The 9,523-nt window shown below is 42.4% G+C and overlaps 1 long non-coding RNA gene across 1 annotated transcript; it reads left to right on the top strand.

Moving 5' to 3' along the window:
- The first annotated feature begins 5,860 nt into the window (after window positions 1-5,860).
- On the top strand, window positions 5,861-6,995 carry LOC105272466 (uncharacterized). The gene is made up of 4 exons (XR_892768.1): window positions 5,861-5,932; window positions 6,036-6,109; window positions 6,330-6,374; window positions 6,657-6,995. It is a non-coding gene; the product is annotated as an uncharacterized lncRNA (long non-coding RNA).
- The last annotated feature ends 2,528 nt before the right edge of the window (window positions 6,996-9,523 follow it).

The raw sequence follows: 9,523 nt of genomic DNA, 5'->3' as shown, positions 1-9,523 counted from the left end.
GAAGATGCCCTCACAAGATTCAAGGAATATAGTCCTCAGAGCATTAAAGATGGCATCAAACACCACAAGGTTACCAGGATATTTGACGTCCGAACTAAACTGGGCGCTGAGGAATTTAGGCCAACATTTTCCATACCCGCGTACGAGATACCTAATAATAGACAATACAATTATACTTCCCAGTATCGTTCCATACAGGGATACACCCAAGCGCCTGGTCAATCATAAGCCACACCAGCGTATCTGCCTCCTCAGCCGCAACAACACCTGAGAGCCGGTAACGAGCCACACTATCACCAAGGGCAAAACCAATCTTACGCCCACATGCTCACACCAACGCCGTCAAACAGTTTCGGCCATGCACTACATCCTAACGCAAGATCCCAACGGATTCTGGACCCCCTGGTCGACGAGTTAATGAATGGATACTATTCTCCAGCCCGGATCGCGTCAAGGAATACATCACCACGTGGATATCCAAGACCTACAGTGAACCCACCAGGACCTCCAGTGCATAACTCGATGAGGAACCTCCAGCAAGGGATCATGATGGGATACACATATCCAGAAGACACTCCCCAACGGACCAACGTTCTTGAGACCAGTGATGAACTCCCCGATCCAGAACTCTATCAACCCGAACCTCTCTGTGAAGCTTTCCAACAACCTAATGGCTACCAGGCCGAATCTCTGGCCACCACCCTGATGGCAAAACCGCGGAAACCCCAGGAGACACCGAAGCAGGAATTTGTCCAGAAAGAGCACTTTGACAACTTGAGAGGAGACTTCGATAACTTGAGTTCCCTCGTCAAGGAATTATTAACTCATGTCAAAACCGGAGGCTCTCAAGGAACGACGCCTCGCAGAGACCGCTCCAGAGATCGGAGTAGGAATTTTGCACCTGAGGGAGCCCCTACGGGCTTAGCCAGGGAGAGATCACCTATGCCGAACACGCCCGTGACAGCCCAGAATTTAAACGGCATCCTGGCTCGCCAGCAGAGTGCACTGAGCAGCCAGACCAACCCATCGCTACACGCGGTGTGCAGCACTCACCACCGCCAGTAAAGGTCTATATGGTAGCTGCTTGCGAACCCGGCGATGGACCAATAATTGCTTTACATGGACCTTATCTGAAATCGGAAGAAATTACGGCACTCATCGATACACGGGCTTCGGTTAATCTGATATCTCTCCAATCACTGCACTCGGACACCATGATCGACACCACGGAAATCATCAGAATAGTTGGGCTAACTAATCATGTGTTCGACTCTTTGGGAACCATCATGCTCCCAATACATGCCGAAGTGGCGATCCGGTTTCATGTGATCATTCACCATCCTGGTGGTTATGGAGCCATCCTAGGGGATGAACTCCTTAACACACTTAAAACCCATATATCCTTCAACACCAATACAGTCCGTTTTAACACAAATCCTAACCATGCTATCCACTTTTGTCTACCACCTCGCCTTACGCGGGAAGAAACGTGCAGAATATCAGTGACCGAGGGTGGACCCAGAGTAACCGTCAGAATCAACAAGAAGCTGAATAGCAAGAGACATAGATTTCTGATTGACACGGGGGCTCACATCAACTTGATCGAGAGAAAGGCCATCAAACCATCAGCAGAGGTTCAACCTCCCAGAATTAAATTCCTTCTCGGGGTAACCGAAAATGCTCTACCCACCTGCGGACTGATTTATCTGCTTATGTTCGGAACAGAAGTCCCATTCCACATAGTAGACGGGGAATTACCCGTAGATGGAAGCGGTATCCTAGATCAAGAATTCCTCATAGCTGAGAAAGTCGACATCCGATATGCACAGCGGAACATCACCACCATTAAGGGACCCTGTAAGCCCATCCCGTGGTACGAATATCATAGGCCTAATGACTTCACTTTAATACCACCAAGGACAAGAATGGTCATTGAAATTCCAATTGACAACGCTGAGGTAGGAGTAGGCTATCTGCCCAAGGTGGACACACCAGACGGACTATTCTTGGGAGAAGCAGTAGTCCAAGTGGAAGACAACGCAGCCACAGCCATGGTCATCAACACTACAGAGGAACCGGTCCAACTACACCTAGCCCCATAACAGCTTGAACCGTTCGACGAACGCACAATATCACCGTTAGAGGATCCACTGCCAGACGAAACCTGCATAGCCTCCTGCAACCTAAGTCTACTCCTCGGCGAGGAACAATAGCTAGACAACAGGGTTGCTGAAATTTTGAAAGCTTTGCCTGAACAGGACCTCAAAACATTCGAACGAAGGCAAGTCATCCAACTGATAGAGCGATTCCCCGATGTGTTCCACCTGCCAGGAGATGACCTGGGTCACGTCAAGGATTTTACATGTAAAATCCGAACGACGGACGAGGTCCCCATCTTCAGACGGCAGTACAAATACCCTCAGCAACACTGAGAGGAAATCAGTAAACAAATTAAGTCAATGAAGGAACAAGATATCATCAAGTACTCGGAATCGCCCTATAACGCACCATTGTGGATCGTCCCCAAGAAATGCGATTCCCAAGGAAGAAAACGTTGGAGGCTCGTAAATAGACTTTGGAGAACTCAACCAAAAAATTATCGGAGATTCTTACCCTCTGCCTGACATTACTACGATCTTATCACAGTTGGGTGGAGCAAGATTCTTCAGCGTATTCGATCTCGCCAGTGGATTCCACCAAATCAAGATGGACGAGAGAGACGGGGAAAAACCGCCTTTACTGGCCCGGAAGGCCATTACGAATATACCAGGATGTCATTTGGTCTGAAGAACTCTCCCCCGATTTTTCAAAGGATGATGGACCAAGTCCTCACAGCTTTAAAGGGCTCTGAACTATATGTCTACCTGGACGATATAGTCATTTATTCAAAAACCCAAGAAGACCATGTCAACCGGCTCAACAAATTCCTCAACCGCCTCAGACAGAGTGGACTCTCTCTTCAACCAGTGTTACGTATTCCCCCTATTTTTCGTGAAAAATAATAAATTTATTTCTACGGATCATAGGAAGATTACTAATGAAGTTGGAGACAAAGTTGACGAGAATTTAGGGAAGCCGTCTTAAAGCAATAGCCGCCGAGCGGTAGTCGACCGTCGCTTGACTTGCCGTTACTGGGTTGGGTTGGAACTCCTCGTTTTATCGTCCGCGATTTCTTCATTTTTCGATTCAGGATTTGGAGGATCAATCGATCTCCGGGTCATGGTGGTTATTTCCAATTTACTTACGTTTTCTCACTTGGTTTTACGAATTCGTCAAATTTTCCTCTGCTACGTTATCGCCTCCTCTTGGCTGGATGAAAGTCCACGAGTCGGTCCGAGATTTCAGATTTCAACGTCAATGGTTGGGCCCAAAAATTGTTCCAGATATTTATAGTTTCGACTCGTTCAACTATTTTTCACTTCTGCGGAATCACTGAATTTATAGAATATTTTTCGACAGTTATTCGATTAAATTTTGCTTTACATGAACTCGATGGTTTTTTTTTTTAAGAATTTCTCGCATCAGGCGCAACAAACAGTGGGCTGGAGCAAAACCGAAAGATCTGTGAAGCGTTTTAATAATTCTCGTGGGGTTTCCAAGCGGCAATAGCCCTTTTCAAGGCCACTGGGGGTCCACTTGTAACCTCGGCAAAATTATTAGAACGTTTATAACCGGATCCACAAGACTTTATTTAGGAAAACTATTGAAATTAATTTGAAGTTTCATTAATTTGGGGTGTGTTAATTGAACTGTTAGACATGAGAATCGATGGATTGACTTGTCCAAGCTACCCCCAATGCGGGCAAAGCGGCCAAACAAATCACCATTAACTCGACTAGTATAATATCTGTCTACGGATTCCGCGAAACTTGAGAAACTTATCCCCAGCCATAAGCCGCAAATAAATCATCGCAAGAATTTTAGGAATCGGCAGTCCGGTAAGGTTCAGGTTCAATTATTCACTGAATTGAATGCACCAATTTTATTTCGCTAAATTTATTTCACTGAGCTTTAATTAGTTTATAGATCAATTAAGTTGACATTTCAATTGGAATGGGACGAAAAGATCAAGATGCTCTGAGTCAAATCTTTTATGCCCCGCGGAAATTCGTTCGATATCGCATTAATTAATTGATTTGATTTGCAAATTGAGAAGTTAAGTGGGTGCCCCAAAGGGGCCCCATGATTTAAATCGGCTTATTTAAAGCTTATCGAAGCTTATTACCGTTGATGAGATATATTTAAAATTTCTCTAAGTCTCGCGTATCGACGGTTTTCACTGATTCTGATATTGTTGATATTTGCGACTGTACGCTTTGACCGTCTCTGAGCAACTACTCGACTGGTAACTTTGGCTGACTCTGAGCTACTGTTCGACTGGTAACTTTGGCTGACTCTGAGCTACTGTTCGACTGGTAACTTTGGCTGACTCTGAGCTACTGTGATCTTTTCGTTTTACAATTTTGCAAATGATTTTTCCGTCTTGCTGCGCAGGTCCGTCCACGCATCATGGTAGGGGCACGGAGCCAATAGGATTCTGGTATCCTGGGTGGGATAGAACAGCCCCACCTCTTCAATCTGTTTCAGGCGCAGCACGTGAGTGTGAGAGAGATGATTCTCTGTTGTCCTTTTTTATTACATTAAGTATTATCTGTGATTGCTTCCTCGCTGTGGAGTATTTGTTATGGACATTGTTAACAATATTAAGCTCTTTAGAATTATTGTGACAGTGTTTTGTAATTATACACATTATTCTCTCTTACTCATGCGAAATGTCGTTTGTTAAAATCGATACATTTTTAGTGTTTATTTTTGACATTGTATTTACTGAATATTCTTTGCTAAATAAATTATTACAATTGATTTGCTGCGTTTTTGCTCTGTTTTCTTGTATTTTCATTCATTTGTATTAATGTTGAACATGATTTTGGGGATCCTAGTAATTCTTTCCCTTCTAATGAACTCTCGAATTCTAAAGATTTGATATAATTTTGGAGACACTTTCCTCGTTGTCGCTGTTTAACCCTGCCCTGGCATTGCACGTTAATTAGACTAATATTTTTAATTGTTTTTTTTTTCGGGCTACGCTCGTCCCGGTATTTGAATTTATATTTGTATTTTGTATTTGTAGTTTTCATTAGGTGGAATTAACTAACCGTACCAAGGTGACAAATTCTGTTACGCCCCTCCTACGCCATATCTTGTCTACTACATTCTTGTATTTATTTTCTGAGGCTAAATAACCAAACTCGCCATTATCACATTCTCCTTGTCGCATATGTTTATGTTTCAGGTCTTAAACTTGCCTGAAATAATATTATTTATTAATTGAAGTGATTCTGTTTAAGGTCTTAAACTTGCCTGAAATAATGTTTATTTATTATAATTTAATGCGCATTTCTGATGAAGCGTTAGAGTTCAAAGTTTCAATAAATGTTTTTGAGATCGTTCCTCGTTATTGCGGATTTAATCCTGCCTTCACATTACAGGTCAGTTGGTTCATAATCATCAGTATTTGTATTCGTAGGCTCCTTTTTGGTCCCGTAATTATATGCTTCTGTGGGCTCCTTTCTGGTCCCGTAATTATTTATTTATGTAGTGATTGTATTTAAGCCCTCTAACCGCAATGCTAAGGTGATAATTTCTGTTCGGGTCTCTTTGACATAATTAATCCTTTTTATTCTTCTGCTTGTTCCTTTCCATGCCATTGGATTATTTTATTAATTTTATTTCGCATTGTACTGCATATCTATATTGAATTTGTGTTTATACATCATATTAAATTAGTTACAGATTTTCCTGTCTGATGACGCTGCTATCGCAGCTGACTACATGAAAGCTGTCGCTAGCTCACTCGCTATGGGGGGTAGCCATAATATGTGTATTGCAGTTGCAGTGAACGAATTTGACAGGTGTGGTTATGTTGCCCATGGTAGGCTAATGGTTACATTTTCTGTGTGATTCAATATTATTTTCTTCTGTATTTTATATGTAGTGTTTGACAAAATAGTTCATAACATTTGTTTATTTTCCAGATTCGTATAGGATTGAACGCTGTGAAACAGGAGTAATGCAGTGTTAATGATATATTGGAAGGACATTTCTCGTGGTAATTCATGCTTTCTTTCTTTCTATTAATTGGTTTGAATATTTCATCTATTAAATTTATGATGCGCCTGTTTCCTATTGCTTAATAATAGCGTATTTTGGGACGATTATTTCCTTATTTTTCTTATAATAATTGGTCCATGTTCATTAATTTCTGTCCCTCTCAAATTCATATATAATGATTAATTCGTTTCTTTATTACTATTTTTCTTTTCTTGCAGGGTTGGTATTAGAGCATTGCAGTGCAAGGATTAATCTATAAAAATGTAAGTGTTCAAGTGTTTTTTCCTCATATATTGAATATAATTAGTCTCTTAGTAATTATTAAAATTAAATTCGCATCTCCGTGTCGCCGGTACATTGGGATGATTCACCCTGATTATTTATTGTCTATTTTAAGAGGGATAATGTTGTTACCTTGCGTATATTTAATTATTATTTTCGTGTATGAATTTTGTCGCATTTGGCATATTTAAAATTCGAGGGTGCTGTGAAAATATTGTCAGGTGTTTAATTTATGCTATATTGATTAATTTCTTGTTTTTCAGATTTTCAATGGTGGGCCAACTTGCGGGGAGAGGAATTGGCAATTATCGGAGGATTTTGAAGCATTTGAAGGTGTCATGCTGATATTTGCAGAGACTGGAACTGGAGGCTTTTCTGTGTTTTAATTATCTGGGCCCTGCCCATGTTTTCAATCGCATTTTAATTACGTTGTAGAAGTGACAGTGTTAATTGAATAGTTTTTCCCTTGTCCGATAACTTTATCCATTTTGAATATGTTTTACTGCTCTATGCTTAATTATTGTTATCGAAGATTCATGTTTACAGCTTGAGCTGGTAATAGATTAATTTTTGAGCCGATTTAATTGTTTTTAATTTATTTATTTCCATGTTGTAAAATACTAATTGTATCAAGAATAATATATGAAGTATGTTGAAACTCAATCGTCAAGTGTTTGGAGTTTATTAAATATCCTGATGAATATGTATTGTTCTTTTAAGTTCTGGAATGACGTATTTATTTCCCGTTTTTGGTTCTTTTCCTAGATGTTTGTTTTCCAAGTTAATTTTGATGAAAATGGGTTTCCTAAAATATTTGATCTGTAATTATTTTGAAGGGGAATAATCGGGAGTCTTCGGGGATGGGCCATGGCTACGCCTCATAAATCATTGTTATAATCATTGTTGTTAATGATAACTTCTTAATTAAAAGGAGACACGTATGAATACGTGACACCAGACAAGTGCAGTTTCTTCAGAAGGGAAGTTGCCTATCTGGGTCACGTCATCGATAAAGAGGGCATTCACCCAGACCCAAAGAAAGTCAAAGCCTTGAGGGAAATGCCGGCACCAACCAACCAACATGGGGTTCAGAGATTTCTCGGCTTCAGCAATTATTACCGAAGATTTGTAAAGGACTATGCGGAAAAATCCAAAAGCCTCACCAACCCCTTGAGAAAAGACACGAAATTCAAGTGGGACGAGGAGCATGAAAAGGCTTTCGAGGATCTGAGGAAGGCAATTACGGAAGACTCTCTGTTATTTCACCCTGATATGAGCGAACCGTTCATCGTCAATGTTTCAGCAACATTCAAGGGAATTGGAGCAATTTTAAGCCAGAAGGACGAGGAAGGAGACGAACACCCTATCCTATATGCTTCCAGAAGAGATGCAGAAACCAGGTATACACCCGCAGAGATCGATTGCCTAGCAGTGGGGTACGCTCTAAACTACTTCAGGCCATACATTTACGGAGTACCATTCACCGTAGTAACGAATAGCTCCTCTCTAAATTGGCTGATGGATTCAAGCAACCCCACTACCCGTCAGGTAAATTGGAAGACGTTCCTGAACGACTAATCCTTTGAGGTGGAGATCAGGAAACAAAAGGGCGCTCAGCTGGGGGAAGCATTCGCAGAAAACCCTCTGGAAAACCAGACCGCCGAACCAGTACTTCTCGCACCGTGTCTACCAATCAGCACGAACTCTACTCCCAAACCATGCCTGAAACCGTCACGAACAGTCACGAACCCTAACCTCAGGGTCAGAATCAACAGTGAACCTGACGTTATCAATACCAAGAGCTCCATCGCCGACAGAATGAGACTCAGAAGGGCTACCCAAACGTCTGACAATAGCGGAAAACCAATCAACTATTGAGATAAAAGGGAATACCGCCGCAACACCAACCGTAACCCAGCTAGTCCAACAGCACAGCTATCCACAGAGGAGACCACGCCAACACCTACAACTAGTCTTTCACCAATCGTCGAAACCCTTGAAGAAACAACTCCAACTCCGACGACCAGAGCCCGACGTCAAGCAACTTCAGGGACTTCTCAAGGGACTCAGACAACCACAGCTTCACTGCCTCAAGCCGTCATTGAGGTACCTGAAGCAACCATATCCAACAACGACGTATTGGAACCAATGAATACTCGTCTAGAACCAGATCCAAGAACGCTCGAGAAAGCAAAATTGGAAGTGTCCTTAGAAGGAAATTCAATTGAGGAACTAGAAGACGACGTGTTTATCTCCAAACAGACCCCGTTGATAAATCAACAAATGATCGTGGAAGCTGACCCCCCGACAGACTGGGAAGACGAGCTAGATCAGGAACCCGATTCTCTTCCAGATTCTTTTAACTGCAAAAGCATCCACCAAAGCCTCAAAAAATTCGATGAGATTATGGAACGCCATAACGAAACTCATCCAGAAGAGGAAAGCTCCGATGAAGAATTCGAATCATCGCCTCCCACGAACCAGAACAAACAACGGAAGCTTAGCCTAGGACCGGAATTCAACAAAAACCTTCACGAGTCATACGAAAAATTCAATGAAAAGATGCGCCAATACGAGGACCGCTCTTTACCGCTCATCAGGTCCACGGACGAGGTCTCCAAGGAAAAATTCGAGAAAATGACGATCGACGAACTACGCGAGGCTATCATCAACTGCAAGGATAAAGTGGACGAAAGGATACGAGCGAGAGAGGGAGAACAGAGCGAGCCCACAACCCCATCGGGAACGCAAAACCCTGACCAGAACGGTTCCAATCAGACAGCTCAGTTCGACAACATCACATCGGAGCAGCCATCGGGGGCAACCAGCCAACAATCATCCTCCCGACACTCGGTAATTGCCAAACCAAGGATCATACGAGAATCCTTGATCCCAACTCCAAGAGCTATTCAAAACCCAACAGCCGGGTCATCACCATCGAAAACCATTGGAAACCGGGACGTCGTGACTCATAAACAGCTCTTCACAGAAGAGGAAGACGACAACTCCATGTTTATAGATGATGACGTGCCAAAAGACATCCTCTTTCCTCCATTCCTACAATCAGTCAATGACACTTTACCGGGGGTGGATCCAGGGTATCCCTATCATCCAAACCCAACAGACATCA

Source organism: Fopius arisanus, unplaced genomic scaffold (assembly GCF_000806365.1).
Source record: "Fopius arisanus strain USDA-PBARC FA_bdor unplaced genomic scaffold, ASM80636v1 scaffold00182, whole genome shotgun sequence".
In the NCBI taxonomy this organism is placed as follows: Eukaryota; Metazoa; Arthropoda; class Insecta; order Hymenoptera; family Braconidae; genus Fopius; species Fopius arisanus.
Note: the sequence above shows the minus strand (reverse complement) of the source record. Positions and strands in the feature narration are given on the sequence as shown.